The following is a 27124-nucleotide window of genomic DNA, read 5'->3' on the forward strand; positions in this document are numbered from 1 at the left end:
GTGAACTTGTTATCGGAGTATTTTATAGTCCACCTGACCGAAAAGAACAACTGGACTGTGAAATGATAGAGCAAATAAAAAAAGCCGTAAAAGAGCCAGAGTGATAGTAATGGGAGATTTTAAGTACCTGAGCACAGAGCAGAGTGCATTAAGTGGATGAAATAAAGCTTGAAGCGTGCGCGGAAGAGGCTTTGGGGAGGGGAGGGCGGGAGGAGGGGGCAGGTGGCGAGGAGGGAGGGGGCCTTCTCCGGAGGGGACTCTTTAACTCGGCATCTAACATACCAGTATATAACACGGAACATATCATCATGACGGGAATCTGCATTAGCCCTGTGACACAGTCAGCCCAACTCTTTCTCTTGGCCTCCGCACCCAAGGAAGTTCTTCTGTGCCCAGCCTTCTGCATCCTTAGAAGTTCCCCGCACAACTCCTAAGCTCACCACCTCGTTGCCTGGTTCACATCATGCTGTGTAGTGCATTTATTTAAAATTTAAATAACATTCCTGCATTATGGCTTTAAGACGTGTTGCTGAATAAGCCTCAGAGTGAGAGCTTCCTGTACCAATAAACTGATAAATGCATTACTTCGAGATGACTGCCAAGCGGGGTGGCTGCCGGGCAGCGATGCGATGAGTCAAGCACCTGGGTCCTGCACTGAGGGGCGAAGGTTGCAGGATGGACGCCAAGCACCCACATGCTCCCAGGGCAGAGTAAGGCCCGGGAAGCCCAACGACAAATCCATGGTAACCCACGAAGACATGCGTGTGAAGCCCGTTGGTACCCATTCAGTGCAGAGAGCCAGGGGACTCTGGTGACAGGAAAGTCACTGTCATTGTCTCTGTTTTCAGGGTGGTGTGGGAACCAAGCTGCCCCTGGCCCTGAGGTACGGCTGATCTAAACTCCCAGTCTGGGTGCCAAGAAATGGGGTCCCAAACCATGGGCCAGCCCAAAATTCCAGAAAATTCGATAATGTGGGTGGGGTGCTCAGCCTGGTGGTGGCTGGGAGAGCCGTGAACTAAACAAGTTGATTATTTGCAGGGATGGCTGAGCTGCCAAATTCTGAGCTTGCAGATACAAGAGGCAAAATGGATGGGGGACGATCCAGGGTCCCAACCACCACAAGGGAGCATCTAGGCAAGGTGCAGGAGGCTGGGTTCCCTCTCCTAAGGGCATGATAATGACCCACAGGCTGGAAGGGAATGCAGTCTCCACCGCCAAGCCCCTCCTGCCCTCTTCAGTTCAGCTTCCTTTGTTTCTAAAGCACTTTGTTCTAGCACACCAAACTCCAGAAGAAAAAAAGAGAGAGATCAACTGCTTAGCGTTCATTCCCTCTTCACAATGCAAAAATAAAACCCTGGCACAATATTATTTTAGCTATTTGTTCTGAGATTATGCTTTCCATTTTCAGGATGTTAATAATGGGCTCTGGGGGGATTTTTTCTGGGCCCAGTAGCAATGTTATAAAATTAAACATCCATGTGAGTGAGGGAAATTGAAGTAATTATCCTGCAGAGTGGAAGAAAGCCTCTTCTATTCCCGAGCACCCTCAGCCAGAGTGCAGCAAGGAAGCTCATAATAACCCCACCATGCCAAAGGGTAACTCCCCTCCATGTTACGTATCCGCCGATGTTCTGAAGCGTCATACCCCTAAAGCATGCCCTCAGGAAGCACTGTGCCTTCCCCGGTGGCCCTTTAGGGTCTTGTGAGACAGAAGACAGGGCAACAGCTTGTGTGGTGGACACCCACATCCCTGCAGCTACCACCAGGGTCGTCCTGGCAACGCTCCTTCCAGCGGCTGGTTCTCACCGCCTCCCGTGGGGTTTGACGACCAGAGCAGGTAAAGACGGGGAATGAGATGAGCTTCAGGGAGGGCAGCGTTCCTTGTTTAGCTCAGCCACTCTCGGAGAATGAGCTGAACATCCGGCATCTGGAAACGTTCAGACTGGAGACGAAAGCAAACTGAACGGCTTCTGAAAGCCGGGGGATGTGGACCCAAGGACAAACACGGCACAGTGGTGTGCCCTGACGTTGGCCCACACGGAGGGCTGCAGTCCTTGGCTGGGCCATTCATCCTTCACGCATTCCTTCAGAAGCACGCCCGCTCCGCCTCTCACTGGCTGTGAAATCTTAGGCAACTTACCCCATTTCTCTGTTCCTCTATTTCGGTTTGTAAGTTTCCGGGAGCCGACTGTGGACCTCACAGGATTGGAGAACTCGATGGATGCATGTAAAACTCTAGGAACAGTGTTTGGGGGGTCATAAACACTCAGTAAATGTTGACCGTCATGATGATGACTACGGCAATTGTCTCAGCAGGGGCCTAGTCAAGTTAATTATTTTAACTGATAAAAGAATTATCAGTTATTTTAAAAGAGAGAATTTAGTATGAGAAACTGTCCGAACAAGCATTGGAGAACAGAAGCGAAAGGGGGACACAAACAGAAACTGTTGAAAGCGGCTACCTCCCAGCTAGGGCTGCAGGAACATTGAAATTATTATATTTATGTAGCATATATATATATAGTGTACATCGTATGGTGCATAATATATATTTTATATTTATATTATATATTTATATTTATTATTATACAATACATAATTATATATAATATTATATGATATATACCATACGATGTACACTATATAATATCCAATATATTATATATTATATATTATATGACCTATGCTCTTGGCAGGGATACCCTGCAGAGCTGGGACCTACGCTCTGAGCTGGGGAGTGAGGGCCTATGGGGATCACAATGAGCAGGTGGCAAGAAAAAACTCCTGGACACTGTTAGGGAAACTCTGGCAGGAAGAGTCGGCAGAAAGACAGGAGCAAATCCCTCCTCCCCGGCCCTGCCGCTGGCCCAGGCTTCCTCTCTGCACCCTATTGAGAGCACTTGGCAAAGGAGACTTGTGTTTGCAGAGCCTCAGCCCCCATCTCTGGAGGAGGAGTACGGAAGGCTGGGTTTGGGACCCAGAAACGGAACTTAATAACAGGCACAGTGCAGATGGGGTGCCAACAACGAAGTAGGTCATACCAGGGAACAAACCAGAAAGGGTCTCTGCCCCACGTGCAGCTCAGGGCTACTGAGGTACGCAGACCGTGATAAATACACACAGAGATAAATATGTCCTTGCAGAGTTCGAAAAGGTCTGAGAAGGACATGAAGAGTAGGACAAATTTGAATGGGACGCCTCTCTGAAAAGTTTGCTGAAGCTGTGATGTGATGTTCTCTACCCGCAGAATATGGGGATGGCTGGGGGCAGGGGGAGGGTGCTTTTCTAGGCAGAGAGAATATGCAGACAAGTGGTCAAAAGTGGGAAGAATTTTGGTGTCCTGGTGGAACGCTGGGAACTGGGTCTCCTGCTAGGTTCAACCAGAGCCAAGAGGAAGAGTGAGAGCTTATGCCCAGCTCCCCCGTGACCCCTCTGCGTCCTCACAACAGAGGACAAGGTCTGTCCTACTGTCCTCCCAGAGATAATATGTGTGGAAACAAGATAGAGGATAGAAGTGCTTTTTCAAAGCGCCGTACAAATGGAAAATAGTGTTGCCACTGTCTGGAGCTCAGGTCAATCTGAAATTTCATGTTTTATCCTACTACTAGGGCCCACGCTGGAAAAGTACGTTAGGGTAGTCTTCTGGGCTAGAAGATTCCAACTGGATTCTAGCCCAGTCATGACAATTGGAAACTGTTCCACTGGTGCGTATGAAAGGGCGGTGTTTGTTGATGAAAAATCATCACACCGACGAATCTCAGTGTCCACAACCACTAATGCTTTACTTGACTCCGTGGTAGCATGTCTGTTCTTGGGGCCAGGATTCACTCATTCGTTCAATAATACCCACTATGTGTAAGCACAAATTCTGAAGTATGATTCTCTCTTAATAAGTCTTATGGTGTTTACATTTCAAAATATTTTCTTAGATTCATATTTAGAAGACTCAAGAAATCTATTTATCAAGGAAAATTGGGGGAATGATTGCTACTATTCTTGGTACCATTCATGGATCTGTTGGATAATTTCCCCAAGTCATCGGGGAACACCCTCTACGTGTGGGGTTTCACAGCTCGCTGTTCAGCTATATCTAGCCTCATGCCACAAGTTTTGTTTTGCAACATCTTATGAGGGCTTCTCTCCCTGGAGAGAATATCCAACAGCCAAGGAGTAGGTGATACCTGCGAGCCAGACCTTAGTTCCCAGACATCCGGTGGATTTTGAGTCTAGAAGGACAGCTGGGAAAGCCATCTGCTGGATGCCACCAAGATGGACTGAAACTCAAGGACATTGTCGAGTGGCCACATCCCCAAGAGAAAGCCAGGCTGGGGAATGAGGAGGGGTCCCAGGACCCAGCATTCAGCACTGGGGACTCAAGAGAGGACGTTGGAATCCAGAACATGGCACCCGCTCACCATCCTTGAGACGTAAGTTAATGACAGGTGTTTATTTTATTTACTGCGATGTCCTGAGCCTTTTATGGCTACCCCATGCATATCTTAATGTGCCAGTGGTCCCTGCCTGAGTACCTCCTGACATTTAATGCATGCTGGTGACATTTTTCCCAGCGGTCACCAGATCCTGAATTGTTTTAATGAACCATTCCATTTCCCCCACCACGCCGCTGCCTTACCTGAGTTGTAACCCAGACGCAGCCTTAGCTCATCGGTTTGGCTCAGTGGGGAGGAGTCAGCCCCTCGCTGGCTCTTTGTTTTCCTGAATTCGTGCTTGGGGCATCTGCAGATTAGCTAATGGAGGGTGCTCCGTCTTGCCAAATGTTAATGGTGTAAAATGTGATCATTTTGCTGACAAATGTAAACAGGTTTCATTCTGACTTGCAGTAGAAATAATACCTCAATTTTGCAACCTGGGAACAATAGATTTTGTTGATGTTGATTACTCCATTTCTCGCCTCTTCCAGTGATACGGTGATGCTTTCTGTTGCAGCTTTCAGGTGATACGTGTATGCTGTTTGCTCGTTAGCACCTTAATGACAGATACGACCGATTCCGTGTCTGTACCGCACTGTCTTAGAACCGCAAAGGAATTTGCCAGAGCCATTGCTGCAAACACATTTCACTCTTGCCTGCTTTGAGAAGTTTCTTTCTTTCTCCTCTTCCAAAGTGGTGAGAAGCTCGGAGGTCCCTGCGGGGACGTCACACCCTCATGCACTGCCTCCTAGTTCAGTGCCACTCATGGAGGAAGGGACTTTCAGGTTTAACCTTGGGTTAATATTAATAGCCTGGGAATTTGGGCAGAAAATGTCATTTTACATCTCCCCGTCTGCAAATGTGTGTAAAATGTACCCCCCATGTGGCTCTCATTACGGCGTTTCTCCCCAAATTCTAGTAAAAGAACTGTTTAAAATTACATAGGGATTTGGCATTAAATTCCACACTTAAGGAGCCCACTGGTAGGTCTCTGCTTGATGGCCTCTAAATTAATAATGAGGAATTCATTAATTTATATTGCGTTTCTACTACCGTCCTAGACCCTGGAGGGACCAGAGTGAGCAAAAATATTCCTTAGGGAAACTCTGAGCTGGTGACAGAGACAGGATGACGACAATAGTTGCAGAGACTGAGGCATGACACAGCGTGGTGCGGGCTACATGGGGACAGTAGGCTCCGAGAACGTGTGACTGACCAGGCACCTGGGGTCTCCATGAGTGGGAGGGGAGGCTTCCCCGGGGGAGTGCTAGGAGAGCGCAGTTCTGAAGGATGCACTGGAGTGAACGTGGAGGCGCAAAATCTCCCAGTAGAAGTTGAGCAAAGGCCCGGGAGGATGGGCGGTGGAGGGGGGGACAGAGGAAGACAGCGTGGGAACGGGTGGAACCGGGAGGCTGGCATCACACAACCCCATCGGTCCTGGCGAGAGCTTGGACCTTCGTCCTGGGGGCAGACAGAAGCTGGAGAAGGTAATGAGTGTTGGAGACGTGACCAGATTTCTAGTTGGAAAACAATCACCCTGGCTTTGGGCTGAGTTACGGATTGGGAGAGTTCAAGATGAGATGTGGATGGCCCAATTAGGGGCTTTCTTAGGAGTCCAGGAAAGATATAGTGGTGGCTGGGACTTGGTGGGGGGGTGGGAAGAGGTGAAGATGCGCATGGACTGAAGACTTTTAGGCGGTAAGATGGGCGGGGCTTGGTAGTGGAGGTATGGGGTCGGGGGAGCCGGGGGGGGGGGCAGGAAATGTTAAGAGTGGCTCTCACGTGCTTGGCTAGCGCAACATTTGTTGCAACAGGGCCACCCTGAGAGAGCACCTGGTTACAGAGAAGGATCGTGGGTCTGAGGTGCCCTCAAGATACTTCAGTGCATCCTTTGGTTTGCTGTACAGAGTTCTGACTCTTAAATGAGTCCCGGGAGCATTACACACACATATCTGCACCTGCTATGCTGCGGGCCTTGGCAGCCAAGACTCGGGGTTGGCAGGAGCAGGCAGGAATTCCCACCGTAGAAAGTTTGTAGAGGGGGGTGAACCCTGTGCCCCCCACACACCGGGGGAGGACAGAGTGGAGCACAGCAGGTATTGGTGGGTCACATCATTTCAGGGGCCCACTTCTCCCCCTCTACAAGTTCCCCATGAGAAGTCACTTCTGGGTGGTGGGCAGTGGGGAAGCAGAGAGGGGGACTGGGGAGTGAAGAGATCCCCCCTCTGGTTTCTGTCTCCTTCTCAAAGCAATTCTGCTCACCTGCGTGGTTGATGCTCAGGCAGGCTCTACCCCGAGGAAGAGGCCAGCAGTTTGGGGAAGTAAGGTTACCGGGGTGGGGGGGGCGGTGTGTGTGTAGGGAGCCAACCTGTGGCTGAGGATTGAGCTATACTCTCAGGGGGAGTTTATCAACCCTCGAGCTGGTGTTCTGATCTACTTCTGTGGAGCCCCGCATTCTCCCCTTCACATCCAATAACAGTCAACTCCATCTGCTTCTGGGCTTCCCTTGGATCAGATCGTTTTTGCCTCCATTCCTTAGTCGACGTTGTCCCCTCTGCCTGGAATGCCCTTACCAGCACCCCCTCCTCATCCCAAGCGTGGCCCTCGCACCACTTCCTCGGGGCCTCAGCAGCCTTCTCTTCCTCTGCCTCACCCGGCCCAGCGGGGCACACACCTGCCCCCCGGCGCTGTCCCTCTCAAGGGGTTTTTGAGGCTCTGTGTATCTGTCACCACCCCATGCTACCAGGGTTCTGGGAAATGTCTCTGCATCACCTAGCCCTGTGCCTGGCTCCCAGGGTTTGTCAAGTGACAAAGGTGGTCGTTGTTGGAGGCCCAAAAGCAGAAAGTACAGATTTAAGTCCAGGTGCTTCACCTACCAGTGATGCCCAGAGAAGCGTCTTCGGACTCTCCTTCAGCCGGGGCTTCTGGTACCAGTAAAGGTGCCCGAGGAGCAAACAGGCAGTGTGGGAAGAGGAACGTGGGTGCAGTGCAGGGCAGGAACTGGAAGCAAGCTCCGCCCAGCCCAACTTCTCCCTGCAGTTTCTGGGTGACTCGGCCTGAGAAAAAAGCGGAAATGAGAAAACATGGAGAGACTCGCTACCAGTGGTAGGAGTCTCATAAAATTACTTACTGGGAACATTACGACACTCTACACATGAAGTATTTTGCAGGCATTATCTCTTTCGGTGTTCACAAGGAGCATTATTATCCCTGTTGTACACGTGAGGCACAGAGAGGTTAAGTGACTTGCCTAAGGTTACACAGCTAGAGAGTAGGAGAGCTGGATTCAAACCCAGGCTGCCCAGTACCAGAACCTGGGCTCTGCTGTGATTTTAACAGGAAGGGCAGTGGCTGAGACACGTTAAAGTGGGAAAAAGCTTTCCTCCAAGACCAGAAACCCCAGTGTTATTAAAATCAAATTATAATAGTGCAAGGCACAGGACTTTCATTATAAAGGCTGAAGTGGTTCCCAAACAATGCAAGCAAAAGCAAGCACTAGTTTAAAAAAAAAGAAAAAAGAAAAAGAAAAGGAAGGAAGGATGGATGGAAGGAAGGAAGAGAGAGAGAGAGGAAGAAAGAGAAAGGAAGGAAGGCAGGAAGGGAGATAAAAGGCAAAGAAAAGAGAAGGCAGACCACAGATTTCCTTTCTTGGGGTGGGGGGGGAACCAGGGAAAGATGAAAGAGGAGTTAAGCCACGGGGGAGACTGGCCTGGGGGGGGGGGCGGGATTGGGCAGGATGAGGCAAGCTTTCTCTGGATGAAACTGCAGAAAAGTATGAGGGCATCCAAGTTTGGAAGAAAGGTGAGGATCTCTGAAGATGAGGAGCATGCCAGAACCGAAGGGAGGAGACCGGAAAGGAAGCATGTATGTGTTTCCACTGTAGGCACAAGCGTGAGAGGCCCGGCCACCCGGGAGAAGGGTACCATTAAAGAAGGCTCTAAGAGCTGCTGCTGGAGTCTCCTGGGGCATGCACGGAGCCATAGAGCATCACACGTCTTATCCTCCTACCTGCCTCCATCCGTGCTCGCCTCTGTGCCAGCCAAGCCGGGTGTGGGCCCAGGGATACAGCGGGGAGGGAAGGTCCTGGCCCAGGAGGGAACATGCAGTCCAGACCTTGAGTGATTGCCACTGTGGTTAGGGCTACGATGCCAAGCACTCACCCATGATAGCTCGTCAATTCCCACAGCGAGTGAGATACCGTAAAGACCTTTCGTGCTACAGACAAGGAAACAAGGCTCACAAATTTGAGTTACCTGCCTGAGTTCACAGAGCTAAGAAAAATCCAGCAATTAGTAGATGTAGGGTCCAAACTCCCACATCTGGCTCAGAGCCATGTTTTGAACTGCTGTGCTGAGCTGTCCCCTGCCCAAGGCCACATTCAAACCCACTGTCCCATGAAGGCTGCTGGAGACTAGAGCCAATAAGGCAAGGCAGAGACTGAGCTCATCTCATGGGACAGTAAGTCTAACATAATTAAATGCCAAGGTGATGAAAAGACAGTGAATTTAGCTCACAATGGAGGACAACCATTATAAAATTCAGAGATTTTCTTGGGAATCCAACGCTTTTCATGCTACAAAGTCATTTGCAAAAAAAGAAGGTAGAAAACATTCTCAAATTTCCAGTTTCCTATTTAGAAATTTTATGCAACAGGTCGGCACCAGCAGGGGAGATGACAATGACCTAGAGAAAGAGGTGGAATGCAAGGCAGAGATACATCTTGGCAAGGGAAGGAGCGGAGAGGCTCTGAACACAGGTAGCAGGTGCCCCCCCCACCCCCGCCCCGAGCAAGTGGCGTTGGGAGAGCACTGAGTCCACGCCAGACGCAGAAATGGAGGGAAGTGTCCCCAGGAATGAGAAAATGCTGTCACCCAAGGCAGATAGAGACCTCTTGGTGGAATATCGTGGAAGAGGTCTTGATGGAGGCAGACAGGGGCTTCTGTCTTGGGAGAGGGGAGGAGGTAAACAGCCCAGATGTGGGGTGGCCGCTGAGTTGGAAGTTCGAAGTGTCTTGGAAGGAAACCAGACAGGTCTGAGGTTGTCTGCGCCGATGGCGCAGGTGAAGGGCTGCGTTTTAATTGATGCACGATAAATGAGCTGAGAGGCGCCGGGAGTCAGCACAAGTCAGTGCAGTGGACGACGTGAAGGTGTGACCAGAAGTACAAAATGTGTGCTCAGGCTGTGACAGGAAGCAAAGCTCAGGGGACACACGAAACAAAACAAAAGTTGCCGGCGCCCCAGCAAAACCAAACCCACCAACACAAAAACAAAATGAGCCCCTTTAAAAAAAGGTGTGCAATAAGTACAGAAAACACTACGGAATCGGGTAGATATATATCAGTATATCAGCAAACTTGAAACCATGGTTATGCTTTAAAATAAGAGCTACCACAGCTGAGCGAAAGCATTTCACACCTTCCTGGGGGGATGGGGTTACGCGGCCAAGGTCACGCTCCAGGAAGTTCTTTGTCAACCAGTTCGAGCTGGGTAACTGAAATTTGATATTTAAAAGACCAATAGTTAAATCAAAGTAGTTAGATCAAGGTGGGGGGGGGGAAGCATGGAAATTTCTTTCTGCTGTGGTAAAATACACATAACACAAAATTAACCTTTTTAACCATTTTTAATTGTATAGTTCAGTGGTACTGGTGCATTCGCATTGTTGTCCATTATTGGTCTCCAGAACCTTTGCATTCTCCCCAAATGAAACTCTTGTACCCATTAATGCACCTTATATTCCTTTTCCCCGGTTCCTGGTGGCCTCTCTTCTACTATCCGTCTCGAATTTGACTATTCCAATCTTTGTCCTTTTGTGTCTCCTTATTTCACTTAGTAAAATATCCTCAAGTTTCTGCCATGTTGTAGCAGGTGTCAAAAGTTAAAAGTTCATTCCTTCTTAAGGCTGAATAATATTCCCTCACATGGACAGATCACATTTTGTTTACCCATTGATCCACCGATGGACACGAGTTGTTTCCACATTTTGACCATTGTGAATACTGCGGCTAAGATCCTTGGTTTACAGATATCTGTTCAAGTCCTTGCCTTCAATTCCTTTGAGTAAATACCCAGAATTGGAATTGCTGGCTCATATGGTAATGCCATGTTTAATTTATTTTTTAACCACCATACTGTTTTCCACAGCAGCTGCACCATTTTATAGTCCCACCAGCCGATGCACAAGGGTTCCAATTTATCCACATGTTCACCAATTCTTGTAGTTTTCTAGGTTGGCTTTTTTTTTTTTTTTTTTTTTGAGTTTTATAGTAGCCATTCTAATGGGTATGAGGTGGAAACCCATGGAGAAGTATGGAATTTCTGGTTTTTTTAAATCATTAGAGAAATTTTGTATTCAGGTTGTACCAAATTCAATGCCAGTCTGAGAATCTGGATATCCATATTCCCATTAAATCTAGAAGCAATAACTAGCCTCAGGCAGAATTTCACAGTTTATAAAACACTTTCAAATGCCTGGTTTGTGTGCCTGGGAAATACAATAAGTTTTGGTGGGACGGCTGGGATTATTATTGTTGTGTTATTGTCCTCGTTTTAAAGATGGGGAAACTGAGGCCTCGAGCGCACACATTCACTTCCCGACGGCTCACAGCCAGTGAGTGATAGAGCTGGGATTTGCTCTCGGGGCTGTTCTACTAAATGTCATATGCCCTTCCTGATGCCACGCTGTAGGTAAATTCCAACACCTGAACATATCCTACAAATATGGTTTGTACATATGGTTCTATGTAAATATTTCTCTATGATTTATGTGTGCCCATGAGTACACACACACCCACACACGCCTATTCTGGGCCCAGGGTAAACTTTTAGTTGTAGGATAACCAAACTCTCTCTCTCTCTCAATTGGTCAAGATATTCCATTAGGCAATTAAATGTGAACCAATGCTGAAGTAAACTTGAACAGACAATCTGTGATGATAATAAGCAGGAGGGAGGGCTGCATGTAGAGCATGTTCACGCTTTATCCAAGGCATCTGGGAATTAAAGCATGTTCTGACACCAAATAGTTCTAGTCACTTATTAAGTCACCAAATTGCAGAGACCACCAGCCCACACGGTAAACAAACAAACAAACAAAAAAACGCAGCCAGGCAAACGAAATATGGCTGCAGTATAAAATCAGAGTTTGTTCGGTAAGTCAGGAGCTGCATTTGGCCCAGTACTTGCCCTCTTTCCCTCCCTCCCCACCTCTGATGCCCCCTCCAACCCCTTCCCTTGAAAGAACAGGTATATGCTAATGACAGCCCACCAATCAGACAGCTGGTGACAAGAGTGACAAGGGGACAAAAGTGGAAAAGGACAGCTCTGGTCCTTCTATAGGCGTTATCTGGAGCCCTGTCCTTTGCAATGGGCTAGGGGTCCTCAATGACTTCTTTCTTCTTAGTTCGTAGTTCACGCCAGCTCTCCTACAGGGGGTCCCTGCTGATTTCAGCAGTGCTGGCTGAAAAGAGAGGGTTAATTTAGCTGCAGATCAAGAGCATCCATGGCACAGGATCCTGCAAATTCAGGAAGAATGTTCCTTAGTTCACTGTACCTGATAAATGTAAAGGCTCTACTTTGCTTCCAAGAGTATAATAAATATTAATTAATTCACAGTAATCTTACTAAACAGTTTTATAGTAGCTTCATAAAGCATAATTAAGATAACAGAATAAAAGACTATATCAATACTAGGTATGATTATCTTGCTTCATTAATTTTCAAAAATACAGTGTCTAAGCAATACCTTAATCACCTGGATAAGTAGAGCTCAGTCATAGCACTTTCTAAGGGACACTTTCCAAGGGACAAGGGGAGTTAGCAGGTTTCTGGATTGGAGAGCGAGGGTGGAGGGGGCGAATCAGTGGCCATCTGCTCTTGGTTGGCGCTTCTCATAGATATTATGACAGCCAATAATCAGATGAGGAGACTGAGCCTCAGAGAGGTCACTTGCCACAAGGTCACACAATGAATGAGTAGCAGAACCCACTCCCCACTTCCTGGAGCACAAGATCCTAGGCTCCTGGAAGACAGTGCCTTTTCCCCCAGCATGCTCTCAGCCAGAGGCCCGGGAGGCCCTTTTCTGGGGAGACATAGAGAACACGAGAGGCACAGGCCTGAGGAACACTTGTCTCAGTATGCAAGGATGGAGTATGATTGAATGATTCTCCTGAAGGGTATGAAAAGTTATTTAACAGAAGATGGTTATGAGCTGTGCTTCGTTGCCTTTCAGGGAAGAAAAGGAGTAAGTGAAGATGGAAGCATTAGGGATTTGGAGCAGACAAGGAGGACTTGGCAGTGAAATCAGGTATCGGGGAAGTTCAATCACCCCTTGGTAAGCTGCTAAAAGAAAATAGTCTCATTGGTTGGTCCTGCCTGCAGGTATTTTAGACAAGAGGGAAGGGATGCAGGTCTACAACTCATTCTAAGCCTAGGTCTCGGAGGTTTGCAGCTGTTGGAGGAGAGAGGGAAAAGAGAGCCACCACCACGGCTGCACAGAGCTGTGGGCGATCTGCAGGAAAAGCCCCCTGAGGCCCCACAGAATAGCAGGATTAATCGACTCCGATGAGGATCTCTTGTCTTGAGCAAGAATCAGCTGATCACTTCCCCAGTGATAGACTGTGTATGTACAAGGGAGGAGAACATGTCAGTTGTTGCAAATGTCTTGCTTAAAGTCTCTATTGGTACAGAAATTATTCTTGCTTTTTCCGGACACATTTGGGGAGTATGATTTACATACAGGAAAATTCGCTCATGTAAAATGCAGAGTTGGATGAATTTGGGCAAATGTACACAGTCACATAAGCTCCACCCCCATCACGACACCAAACGTTTCATCACTGCAGACGTTCCCTGGGCTCTGCTGCAGCCCATCCCCCTAGGATCGTGCAGCCTGTCGTCTTCTGCATCTGGCTTCTTTCATTTAGCACGTGTTCGAGACTTATCCCTGGTGTTTGTCTATCAGTAGCTTCTTCCTTTTGATTGCTGAGTAATATTCCATCGAATGGATAAACCACAATGTGTTTAACCATATGATGGACATTTGGGTTGTTTCTAGTTTGGGGCCATTGTAAATAATGCTGCTATGAACATTCATGTACAGGTCTTTGTGTAGACATATTTCATTTCTCTTGAGTATATATCCAGAAGTGGTATTGCTAGAGTAATTTGTCAAGTCTATGTTCAATTTCAGTGAAACTGCCTGTTTTCCAAAATGGCTTCACCATTTTCTATTTCTGCCAGCGATACATGAAAGTTCCACTTGCTCTGTGTCCTTTCTAATACTTGCTATGGTCAGGCGTTGTTTAGCCATTCAAATGGTTGATTAGTGGTATCTCATTCTGGTTTCCATTTGCTTCCCTGAGCATCTTTTCATTTGCCTATTGGCCACCTGAAGGTCTCCTTTGGTGAAACGTCTGTTCAGATCTTTTGCTCTCTCTCTCTTTTTTTTTAAAGATTTTATTTATTTGACAGAGAGAGACACAGCGAGAGAGAGAACACAAGCAGGGGGAGGGGGAGAGGGAGAAGCAGGCTTCCCACAGAGCAGGGAGCCCGATGCGGGGCTCGATCCCAGGACCCTGGGATCATGACCTGAGCCGAAGGCAGACGCCCAACGACTGAGCCACCCAGGAGCCCCTCTTTTGCTCTCTTTTAAAATAAATTGGATTGTCTTTTTACTTTTTATTTATTGAGTTATAAGAGTTCTTTATATATTCTGAACTCCACCCTCCTTGTCAGATATATGTTTTACAAATATGTCTTCCCAGGTTGTGGCTTACCTTTCCATTTTCTTAATTTTGATGAGGAGCAAAAGGGTTTCTTTCTTTCTTTCTTTTTCCTTTTTTCTTTTTCCTTTTTAAGAAATCTTTTATTTTTCTACCAAAGTTCAAAGAGTTTTTCTCTAATGTTAACTTCTAGAAGTTTTATACTTTCAATGTCAGTGAAGTTTATGGCCTATTTTACATTAATTTTTATATATGGTGAGAGAGAAGGGCTGAGGTTTGTTTTTTCTGTAGGACTATCCAGTTATTCCAGCACCAGGTATTGAAAGACCAAAAGTTCACATTGAATTACCTTGCTCCCTTTAGCAAAAAACTATTAACCATAAAAATAAGAGTCCTGGTCCGTCTGTCTACCCTTATGCCATAACATACCGTCTTGATTACTATGACTTTATACTAAAGAGATCAGGTAGTGTGTGTCCTCCAAATTGTTTTTTTTAATTATCATTTTGGCTGTTCTAGGTCCTTTGAATTTCCATATAGACTTGGGAATCAGCTCGTCAATTTCTACAAAAAAAGACCTGCTAGGAGTTTGATCAGAATTTTGCTGAGTTTGTAGATCAATTTGGGGAACACTAACTTCTTCACAATACTAAATCTTCCAATCCATACACATGTTATATCTTGCCCTTTCTTTGTGTTTTTAAATTTATCTCATCAATATTTGGTAGTGTACAGGTCTTACACATGTTTGGTTAAATTTATCCCTAAGTGCTTTATAATTTTTATACTACTGCAAATTATATTTTAAAATTTCATTTTCTAATTGTTTATTGCTAATACATACAAATATCATTGACTCTTACACTGAACTTTTATTTGGGGATCTTACTAAAATCACTGATTAGCCCTGGCATCTTTTTGGAGATTCCTTAGGAATCATTTTCTATATACACAATCATATGTTTTGAGAGTGAAACTGATTTTACTTTTTCCTTTCCAATCTCTATGCTTGTGTGTGTGTGTACCTGACTGTATTTGGTAGGATTTCCAGTATAATGTTGAATAGAAGTGGTAAGAGTGGACATCCTTTGACCATTCCTGATCTCAGAGGGAGGTGTTCCCTGTTTTATCATTTAGTATATTAGCTGTAGGTTTTTCATAAATTCTCTTTATCAGTTTGAGGAAGTTTCATGGTCTTTCTGGTTTCAGAGTTTTCAGGAATTGAATTTAATCAAATGCTTTTTCTGCCTCTATTGAGATGATCATGTGGTCTTCTTATTCCATTAATATCATGATTTATAGTGACTAATTTCCTAATAATAAACCAACATTGCATTTTCTTAACAAATTAAGGATTTTTGCTTATATGTTCGTGCCTGATATTGGCACATATGTTCTTTTTTTTCCTCCGATGTTTTTGTCTGGCATTGATATCAGGGTAATTCTGGCCTCATAAAATAACTTGGAAGTGTTCCATCTTCCTGTATTTTCAGAAAGACTTTCTGTAGGATTGGTATTATTTCTTCCTTAAATGTTTGGTAGACTTTACCAGTAAAGTCATGAATGTCTAGAATCTTATTTGCAGGACTGATTTCAATCTAGAATTTAATTTCTTTATTCATGTTTTTATTTCTTATTGAGTTCGTTTTGGTAATCTGTCTTTCAAGGAATTGGTACATTTCATCTAAGTTGTCACATTCATTGGGGTAAAGTCATTCATAATAATTCCTTATTGTTTTCTTAAAACCTATAGAATCTTTAGTGATGCCTCTTGTCTCACTCATCATGGTATCAGTACATTTTGTCTTCTCTCTTCTTTCTTGATCAGTCTAAGTAGAAGTTTATTAAATTTATTGATATTTTCAAAAAACACAAACTTTTGGTTTTAATTGTTTTGTCTATGTTTTTTGTTTTCAGTTTCATCGATTTCCACTCTTCATTTTTTCCCACTTTCTACTTACTTTGGGTTTAATTTGCTCATCTATTTCTAGCTTTTTTAAAGTGGAAATTTAGATTACTGATTGGAGAACATTTTGCTTTTCTAACATAAGCATTTAAGGGTGTTTATTTTTCTTTAAGCACTGATTTAACTGCATCTCACTAATTTTAAAAGTTGTGTTTTCATTTTACTCTGTTTAAAATATTTTCTAATTTCTCTCAAAATTGTTTCCTAGACCCCTGGGTTATTCAGAAGTGTTTGTTTAATTTCTAAATATTTGGGAGATATTCCAGAGATCATTCTGCTATTGATTGCTAATGTAATTCTGTTGTGATACATAATACAAAACAAAACATAATATGTATTGTTCCAGTCTTTAATAATCTTTATTGAGACATTTTATGGCCCAGTATATGGTTTATCTTAGTAAATGCTCCATGTGTCCTTGAAAAAAAAATGTACATTCCACTCTTATTAGATGGAATAAATGTCAGCTAGGTACAGTTGGTTAATAGTATTGGTGAAGTCTTTCATATCTTTACTTTTTTTTTTATTAATACTTAAATGGGAGTATGGAAATCTCCAACTGTAATTGTGGAGTAGTTCATTTCTCCTTTTAGTTCTGCCATTTTGTTTTGTGTATTTCATAACTCTGTTATTACATGGACCCACATTTATAATTGTATCATCCTGCTGTAATAACCCGTTGCCATTATGAATTATCCATCCTGGTCCCTAGTGATTCTCTTTGACTTACAGTTTACTTCATCTAATGTTAATATAGTCATTCCAGCTTTCTTATTCTTTCCTTTTGAGTGGTGTATCAGTCAGGGTGTGATTTAAAAACAACCATAAGAACCACTAGGAATGATAGGGAAATATGCAATTCATCTAAAGGATCTGACCTTGTGTAATCATGGGAGCTCATTGGTCAGTTTTTGTCTGTTTGCTGCTTCTGCATCTCAAGATGAGCTTGGACCAGGAGTTAGAGAAGCTGAAGGGACCTGACAGGAGCTGACGGAGCTGCAGATCTGGCTGCTGCCCACCCCATCCACAAGGTGAGCTAGTAAATGAGCAACAGCATGCACAAGGTACAACAGTGTTTAGTGCCCTTGCACTCAAGTGTTAAAAGAACATCTCACATAGTTCAGCAACCAGCCAAGGATTTGGACATAGCTGGCACTCAGATTTTGGAACTCCTCCTCTTTGGGGTCCCCTACACTTCCAGTTTCTCTGCCAAGTTCAAATTCTGCCCTCTGATGAACCTGCTTCAGAAATCTTACATCAAGCCTCATGTCTATCTCTGAGCAGCCAAGTGACTTGCTGAGTATGCCACGCTGGCCCCCAGATTTCCCATTTGTAAAGTCAGGCATTGGAGTGGGACCAGGTGACCCCCAAGAGTCCTTCTAGTTCTAAGTAAACTCTAAATAAATAGGTACACTCTTGAGATCAGGAAAGGTCTCATTTCATCATCTGATGTCTTAAAGACAGCCTGCCCCTGCACAGTCTTCTTTCTGATAGAGATTCTAACTTGTAATCACTTTGTTTTTCAGACTACTCATCATCAAATGCACGTAGCTTAAATTTCCCACATAGTTTAAGGAGATCACCAAGGCAGGAGGAAGGGACTGGTGTGAAAGATCCTTTAGGCTCAACCACAAAATCCCAATTCCATTGATATTTCCTAGCTCAACTGTATGCTTTTGGTCTCTGATATTCAATAACACCCACATATCATCAACAAAAGAAATTCAGTCTTGAAATTGTGTATGCTACTATTTTTCTCATGGCCACTGGTTAGCTGACTTTATAAATGAACTCAGAGTAGTATATTCATATCATAAACAATACAAATTCTAGGAATTGTGTTAAGAAAAACATATTGCTGTGGTACACTGAGCTTTTGTTATTTTTTATAGAAAGCAAGGACTTCTCTATCCCACTAAACTTTATTGTCGCATTCAATAGTTCTGCTGAATTTAATGGTTTATAAACAAATATACCTGGAGGTAAATGATTCCAAGCACTTCTTGCTTGTTTAGTTATTTACTCTTAGCATTTGCCTATGCCAGGGACTCATAACTCAAAAATTCCCAAACAATTCAGAAGGCCATCCACCAAATCTTTTCAAATGCATTAAAGTGACCTTTTCTATAGTGCATTGAAGACAGAATTACACTTAGGTTTCTTGAGCTGAGAATGAGTGAAAGGAGGCAGGGAGAAAAGACTGGGGTGCATGAGGCTGGCCTCCCCTTTAACAGACTCTCTGAGGAAGAGCATTTCTTACTCTAAGCTTTTGTAAACTTAGTTGATAAGTGTAAAAATATCACAGTGATCTCCACACAGGCTTAAACAAAAGTCCGGGGGTGGGGGAGGGACATGGCTTTATTTTCAGTTGCAAGGCATTTTTTGCAAGTGATAATGCATTTTGACACCTTTCTTTTACTTAGTTAAGGGTTTAGGCCTATAGTTCTTTATTGGAGGTGCAGTTCCTTCAAAATAATGTATTAGCATTAGTCACAAATATGTTATTTTACATTGCGGAAGTCTGTAGTATTGCAAGAACAGAACAGTACATCCAGATGATGGAAATGCTATGCAACTGGGAAAAAGAATGATGGGGCACCTGGGTGGGTCAGTTGGTTAAGCATCCAACTCTTGATTTTGGCCCAGGTCATGATCTCAGGTCCAGGGATGGTGCCCCACATGGCGGGGGGGGGGGCACGCTCAGCAGGGAGTCTGCTTAAGGATTTCTCTCTCCCTCTCCTTCTGCCCCTCCCCCCACTCAAGAACGTGCTCTCTCTCTCTCATAAATAAATAAATCTTTAAAAAAAAAAAAGAAAAAGAATGAAGAAGAGCTGTATAGGTACCACCTGGGGAAATTATATATATATATATGTATATATATATACACACACACACACATTTTTTAAAAAGATTTTATTTATCTTACTTAGAGAAAGAGAGAGTGCAATCAGGGGGAGGGGCAAAGGGAGAGGGAGAGAGAATCTCAAGCAGACTCCGCATGACGTCAAGCAGACATCAGCATGGAGCCTGATATGGGGCTGGATCCTAAGACCCTGAGATCATGACCTGAGTCAAAACGGAGTCGGTCGCTTAACTGACTAAGCCACCCAGGCACCACAAAATGATATATTTTAAAGGGATAAAAGCTATTTGCAGAACAATACATATAGCATAATCAGATTTTGTTTTTAAAAAGTGTACACGTCTACACATTCATATCATTTCAGAAAAATAACTAGAAGGATACACTCCAAACTATTATCAGTGGTTATCTCTCAGGGTGAAATTAGAGGGACTGAAAAGGCAAGAATAGTCACTTTTTACTTCCCATATCAAGTGTGAGACTGTGATGATTTTTCTTTCCAATGTACTTTTTTATGCATTTTGCAAATTAAAAATAAAATTTTCTACAGAAGAAGAAAAACAATGTGAAGAGAGGAAGGAGTCCTGAGCCCAATGAATTTGCTGGCTTCACCTGTGTTTTCAAGACTCAGCATCATCGGATGTGCAGTTACCTAAATGTTTGTGTGTTGCTTCTGGATCATCCACTTTTTACCTGGATGTTTTAGATTTGCATAACGAAGTACATAGATACACTTGTACCCTGAATCAGTCCCCTGGGCACACCTAGACATACATTTCTTCAACAAGCTTTCTTTACATGCCTGTTATGTGCTGAAAACCTCCATTGGATTTGAAGTTGGTCTTGGCTCTCAGGAGCTTCCAATGTCCAAGCTGCACAAGAAGGTGGACAATCTTGTTTACGTCTAGAACAGAGAGGGGAACTAGGGCTGTGACAGCCAGGAGGAGGGACCAACCAACTCCTCCTGGGTCAGGTGAGGAAGGCTCCATGAGGAAGTGACATCTGAACTGTGCCTTTAAGATTAATTAGAACTTGTCAGGTAAGGGGGGGGAAGAGAAGAATGTTCTAGGCCCAAGAGATGGCATACATGGAAACAGAGTCATAAAGGTCCTTGGTGCATCCAGGTATGATACAGAGTCATCGTTCCAGAGCACATGGTGTGATGTTATCAGAAATGACATTCTGAAGCCACAGGGGTTGAAATCGGGAGGAGCAAAATGATCAGATCTATATTGCAGAGAGGCAGCTCTGACCGTAGCATGGTCTGTGGTCAGCAGTGGAAAATCGTCAGCAGGAGGAGACCTGAGGAAGCCCTCGGCTGAGGCAATGGAGTGCAGAGGGTGTGGGGGCTGGGAACTCACTTAGATGACCTAGGTGTGAGAGAGATAGGGTGTTCAAGGAGGTAATTAGGGTTAAATGAGGTCTCAAGGATGAGGCGTGGTGTCCCTACAGGAGGAAGAAACACCAGGAGTGTGGGCACCCACAGAGGAAAGGCCATGTGAGGACACAGGCAGAAGGTGGCCGTCTATGAGCTGAGGTGAGAGGCCCCAGAAGAAATGAACCTGCTAGCACCTTGATCTTGAACTTCCAGCCTCCAGAACCATGAGAAAACAGACGTCTGCTGTTTAAGCCCCGCAAGCCATGGTGCTTGTTACGGCAGAGCCGGCGCTGACTGGGGCAGATGAGGTTCATCCATCAGGAGGGCGTCACTGGTCTAACGGTGGACACTGTCCATGGAGCTGCGGAGCAGATGTCAGCTTACCACGAAGGACGAGGAATGGAGGTGCACAGAGAGATGACACATGTAGGAAGCTCGAGAAGGCTTGGTGTAAAAGGAAGGAGGATGGCAAGAGTCTGCAGTCATCATGGAGGGGTAGAGGGAAGGGAAGATTCTGCAGGCCAGGGAAGCCTGGATCTTTCCATGTTCCTACAGTTCTATGAGGGTTCTCGAGGTCACCATCCAGGCCCTTAATCCACGAGTAATGTGCACTTGTAACCCTGATGCCTCTTATTTCCTGTGGTTCTGAAGATCTTCAAAATTCCTTCCTGAAGATAAATGTGATATATATATATTATATTTATATCACATTATGTATGTGATATATACGTGTATGTGGCATACATATGTGTGCACGTGCGTGAGCACCATGTTCTTCTGCTTCCGTGCCTGCCTCTCTCATAGTTCTTCTCTAGCTCATTCACTCTTCTACCTTGCTATTTGCTTCTTAAACCTTCAGGCTCCTGGGGTCCTCCTGTGCCCTCCTGTTGTCTTGTCCTGAGTGACCTCATCAATCTCCAGACATCTGTGGGCTGATGATGCCCAGACACCCACTTGCAAAAGGTTTCTAAAGTAAAGAAAATCTAAAGAAGAAAGTAAAATAGACCACCAGTCTCACCCCCGAGCCACGAACACATACCTTTCACTGTCGTTGTTATCAAATTAGAAGATTTCCTTCTAGTCTTCTCTCTGTACATTTTAACATATTCTGGATATTGTCATTGTACAAAACATAGAGTTTTGAACCCTCCTTTTTAAAACTGGGCACTGAGTCACAGGTATTTGCTTGTCATTAAATATTTTCCAAATAGGATTTGTAACAACTGCATTGAAGTCCAGACTGTGAAAGTAACGTGCTTTAACCATTCCCCTGATTTAGAAAGTTAAATTGCCTCCCTGTTTTCAGCGCTATGAATACCCAGTGATGAACCTCCCTGTACATACATTCTGGGGCACTTTATTTATTGCATCCTCCTATTTTCATCCTGGTTGTGAATCAGCCAGGTCTATGAAGGCATCAGTACCCATCTCTTTTTCTGCGGTTTCCTCTTTTAAACTGATTCTCAATCCTTCATGCTGCAAATGCTGCAACCGCCTATCAGAGAGAAACCCTGCCATTTTAAAAGAAAAAACAACATACTCCCATGAGCAGCACCCTCCCTGATTTACTCCCTGCATTTCCTTTTCATCGTTTTTAATTAAATTTTCAACACTGGCTTGAATTAGAACCCTATCTAGAAAACCAAAACTTTTGAAAGAATGTTTAGGACATCTAAATCACCTTGGTGGATTTCTGATTAACTGAACAAACTCAGACTGAACATTCGCAGGATTTGTTTTTCTTTGCAGACAAACGAGGTTGAGTAGGTTCTCTGTCCCTGCCTAAGAAGTATTGCCCCATTGATGCATCACCTCATGCAGCCTGGTGCCCACTGGAGGGGCTGTTTGTTGTTCTAATACCAGACAAGGAGGGAGAGGAAAGCCACTGGCTGGGTGGCCAAAGGGTCTCTCTCTCTCCACACACACGCGCGTGCACGCACACACACACACACACACACACACCCCCAGTATGAGTTCCAAGGATCCAGAACTGGTGAGAAGCAGGGCCACTCCACAGAGCAGAAGAGGTGTAGTGCGTACCACCAAAGCTTCTGTTGTTTGTTTTTGTTTTGTTTTGGGGGTTTTGTATGGTTGGTTGGTTGTTTTTTGGCCTTTCCCATTGGCCTTCTTCCCCACGGGGCACAGCTGGGTCCTGCCGGGGTTTCAGAGAAAATAGAGGAATGCCTGCTGTGCCCTTGGTCTTCTCATCCTCGGGTTCCCACCACAGGCTGCCAGAATTTGCACTGTCCCTCCGTGTGCTTTGATTTAAGGGACAGTTTTACACCTGGGCTTCTCCGGGTTCTTAATGAGATGGCACAGCCTGATTGGAGGGAGAAAGGCCAGGCTTGGGCCTTAAGCCCCGCCTTGGCCTTAGGCCGTTTCCAGGGCTAAAAGGCCTTTGTCCCTACAGACCACCCAGACTTTTCAGGTCCTCTCACCTGCATGGTTCCAAAACCTGACTCAGTCTGAGGAGCTCAACTCACTCTTCCAGATCTCCCTATGCACACACACACACACACACACACACACACACACACTCCTCACACACGGACACATGCGTCCCTATACTCACACACACAGGTGCATGCACTACTTTGCTGATACTGGGCATCCATGAACTTTTCCACCCTTAAGGTAAACCGTACCAGCAATCCCAGTTTTAAGAGGTTTTGAGACAAAGGGCTGAGCCAGGGATATTCATCCTAAGCAGGCATAGGTTCTTCACCTGGTCAAGCCCAGGAGCAGACCCCACCCGCCCCCACCCCAGACATCATTCTCGTTGTTTACCTCTGTGTTTTGGCAGCAAATTAAAAACTGCTATGAATAACAGCTAACTTTTGGTGAGCACTTCTGTGTCCCAGATGCTAAACCTGTCACTTTGTGGGTACTATCTGATATATTTTTTACCAAACCAAACAAAACCCCAAACACTACGATGTAGATGCTATCGTGACCCCTACTTGTCAGCTGAGGACCCCGTGGTACTGAGAGGTTAAGAAACTGCTGGGGGACGCACAGCAAGAAAGGTGGTATGGTTGGGATCTGTCATGTTTGTGTCGGTCATCCGTTTAATCTTTTTTTTTTTAAGATTTTATTTACTTATCTGAGAGAGAGAGACAAAGATAGTGACAGAGAGCACAAGCGGGGATGAGAAGGAGAAGCAGACTCCCTGCTGAGCAGGGAGCCCCATGCGGGGCTCGATCCCAGGACCCTGGGATCATGACCTGAGCCGAAGGCAGACACTTAACCAACTGAGCCACCCAGGTGCCCCCATTTACTCTTTTCTCAGTAACCTCACCCAATGTCCTGGGGACGCCAGCCCATGTGCTCCTGGGGGGGGGGGTAGCTGCACCACTAGGTCTTGGGCAAACACGTCACCTAGATGTAAACCAACTAGCTCTCTCTTTCACTGGCTCCAGGGCTGCTTTGAAGATGGGAATGTGGCCCAGTCGGAGCCAGTAGTATGTGTGGGGGTTTCCTCTAGGTGGTTGTGTCCCTGCTGGGCTTGGAGGGAGAAGCACCAAGTCCTGGGAGTTGCCCATGGCTATCTGGGGACCCTGGGGGCCGAGCTGTCCTGAGAAGTTATGGGGGTCCTAAGAGGAAAAGAGAACCGAAGTCCTGGACACATATCTGGACCCTGGATCAAAACCAGCGTAAAGTGTTACCCACTGATTGATTTAGTAACAGGAACCAATAAATCCCCTGTAAGTTCTCAGATGGTTTGAACTGAGTGTGCTGCCCCAAACAGGTTGGACTCCTGGGTGGTTGGTGGGTCCTCCCAGCTCTCCCCTGAACCATCTGTGCGATGCCACATGGGAAGTCACCTGTTCTCCCCGAGACCACGTTTCCTCCCTGCTAACGCAGGGTGAGAGCGCACCCTCCAGACCCTCCCTCCTCTGCCCGCCACGGCAAGAGAGAGGCCAGCAGGCAAGAGAGAGCAAAGGGTGTTTTTCCTCCAACTAGAGAAAAATCTCATGAATTCCTCAAGTTGACCTTAATTCTTTTTATTATAACATTACTCAAATATGTGCAAACATAAATTAGATATAATCTCCTTATGTTTATAGCTTTTATACATCTATAAAAACCAAAGCAAATTTAAAGATTAAATACAAACAAAACCATAAAACCTATAAAAGTCCAATTAAAAGCATGGATTTAATGTGGCAGATGATGTTGCGCCAGAACTAAATCTCTGCAGTGTGGCTCTCCTTCTGGCTGCTCCCCTATGGGGTCTGGATTGTTCTTCAAATCCTACTCCCAGTGTCCATGATGACGCCATCCTCACCTCCCTGCCACAGGATCTTTTTTCAGTTCAACTCACAGGAATCCTGTCTGTCCGGCGCGCTGTGATGTCTTCTGGGCTTGGCTCGGCGAGCTGAGTTCTTCCTACACGCAGTCCTCAGTGCCTATGGCCGGCCTGACCCCAATACGGTCCCAGCCACAGCTGCAAGGGCGGGTGCTGGGGGCCCACTGGGTCACATGGCAAGGCTCCATAATATGCTCACGTGGATTTTTAGAAGAGTATTGTCAGAATAGAATAACAACATTTTTTGAATTATTCTTAAGACTTAGAAGCATCCAAAGAAGATGACCTTGAACTCTACTCTGAGAAACACGGGATAGTGAAGAGTGTGGAGCTTAAGACCAGTGTTTGAGCACAGCCACTTAAGCCATTGGATTTAGGGCAAGTTATTTCTAAGTCTCTGTTTTTCTGTCTGTAAGTTGAGATTTAATAAAAATATCTGCCTTGTAAGGTTGATAAGTCGTACGAAATGAGCTAATGAATTCAAGCTCTATACTAGGTTGAAAGTGTTCCCCTAGAATTCAGGCTCACCCAGAACCTATGAACGTGACTTTGTTTGGAAATAGGGTCTTTGCAGATGTAATTGAGTTACAATGAGGTCATGCCAGATTAGAGAGCGCTTCATTGCAATGCCCGGTGTCCTTATAAGAAATGGGAAGTTTGGACACAGAGACAGACACAGAGACACACACGCACACAGGCACAGGGAGAAGACCTGTGATGACAGAGACAGAGATTGGAGAGATGGATCTACAGTCCAGGGAATGCCAAGGATGGCGGCACCCACTGGAAGCTGGGAGAGAGACACGGAACAGATTCTCTCTGAGAGCCTCCGACAAGGATCCAACCCCACTGACACTTCATTTTTGAACCTCCCTCCTCTGGAACTGTGAGACATTAAATTTCTGTTGTTTTCAGCCACCCAGTTTGTGGTACTTGGTTAGAGTAGCCCTCAGGAAACTAACATCCGCACTTAACACAGAACTCAACGTACACAGTAAACAATATATGGTAGCTTTTTATCAGCAGAGGAGACTTTCAAGCACTTCAAGGAGTACAAGATGGTATACAAATGCAAGTCTATCTTATCATTTTCCCCTTCCATTTCAGCTCCTGGAGCTGGCCCCAGTGTGAAGTCTGCATCATCATCATCATCCAATATAATGCAGCACTTTACAGTTTACAAAGCTTTTTCCTACAGATTATTTCAGTTAATTCTCACAGTGACCCTATGAGGTCGATAAAATTAACAATTTTTGCATGTTGGCCAAGGAATCTTTTGAGCTAATTGGATAAATGCAATGTGGTATCTCAGACTAGATCCTGAAAGAAAAAAAGGATGCTCATGGAAAAAGTGGCAAAACCCATTACAGTCTGTGACTAGGTTTATAGTAAAGTACCAGTGATAATTTCTTAATTTTGACAAATTTAACATGCCTATGTAAGATATTGTCAATTTACAGAATCCGGGGAATAGTATATGGAAATTCTCTGTACTATCTTTGCAACTTTTCTTGAAATCTCAAATTACCCAAAATAAAATCTGATTTTAAAAAAAGCTAATTGGAAAGACTTTCCAGCTGATTGGAATGCTTTGCTGGAATGTCACAGAGAAAGTCTGGCAGATAGAAATATCCGACATATAGGGAGCTGTGACTACCTTCACCTTGGCTTCCATATTTTTTTCTTTCAAAAAGCTCTAATTATATTTTCCACTATTATTATAAGCTCCATATAGGAAATTTAGAAGATATATAAAATATAAAGGAGAAAAAAAATACCAACCGTGGTCTTGCCATCAAAAGACACCCACCATGAACATTCTAGTGCCTCTCCTCACCATCTTCTTAGTCTGGGCATTATATAAATGTGATCGTCCAGACTACCTCCCCATGCTCACTTGAGCAACTGGATGTTGCCAGAGAGAAGCTCACTTTTGTGCTTGGAGTGGGGGCACTTCAGAACTCACAGCCATGAATCCTAATGGGCACCCACCATGACCCTACTTCATAGCTTCTCCATACTAAAATCACACACGGACACACACACACACACGGACACGGACACACACACACGAGAGCTCTCCTCTGTCATCCTCAACTTCCCGTGACCAATGCCACCAACCCAGCCACCCCTACCCCATTTGTCCTGCGTGTCCTGCTCCGATCTGAACACCTTCTTGGGGACTTGCTTATCCTCTGTCTCCTGAATCATCACTATCTCCTTCTTCATTCCCAAGAGCATAAGTAGGCTACACTAGCTCCTATCATGGGGGAGGAGCTGGGAAGCCTGGTGCGTTCTCCGAAGGAGGCAGAGCCTGGGGTGGTTGTCCTATAATACTTTCATATTGCATGTTACAGTTTACAAATCAATCTCACCTCATTATCTTTGGGGGTCCTCAGACACCACCCCCAAACGGTTTTCAGGGGGTAGGCATTAGTGTTGTCACTTGCAGATGG

General features: G+C 45.0%; 1 long non-coding RNA gene across 1 annotated transcript; it reads right to left on the minus strand.

Annotated features, from left to right (window-relative positions):
• Positions 1 to 238: 238 nt before the first annotated feature.
• On the minus strand, positions 239 to 7370 carry LOC144382445 (uncharacterized). Its single transcript, XR_013449425.1, has 3 exons — positions 7307 to 7370; positions 4634 to 5242; positions 239 to 2235 (listed from the first exon to the last, which is right to left on the minus strand). It is a non-coding gene; the product is annotated as an uncharacterized LOC144382445 (long non-coding RNA).
• Positions 7371 to 27124: the final 19754 nt, after the last annotated feature.

This window comes from Halichoerus grypus, chromosome 7, assembly GCF_964656455.1.
Source record: "Halichoerus grypus chromosome 7, mHalGry1.hap1.1, whole genome shotgun sequence".
Classification (NCBI taxonomy): Eukaryota; Metazoa; Chordata; class Mammalia; order Carnivora; family Phocidae; genus Halichoerus; species Halichoerus grypus.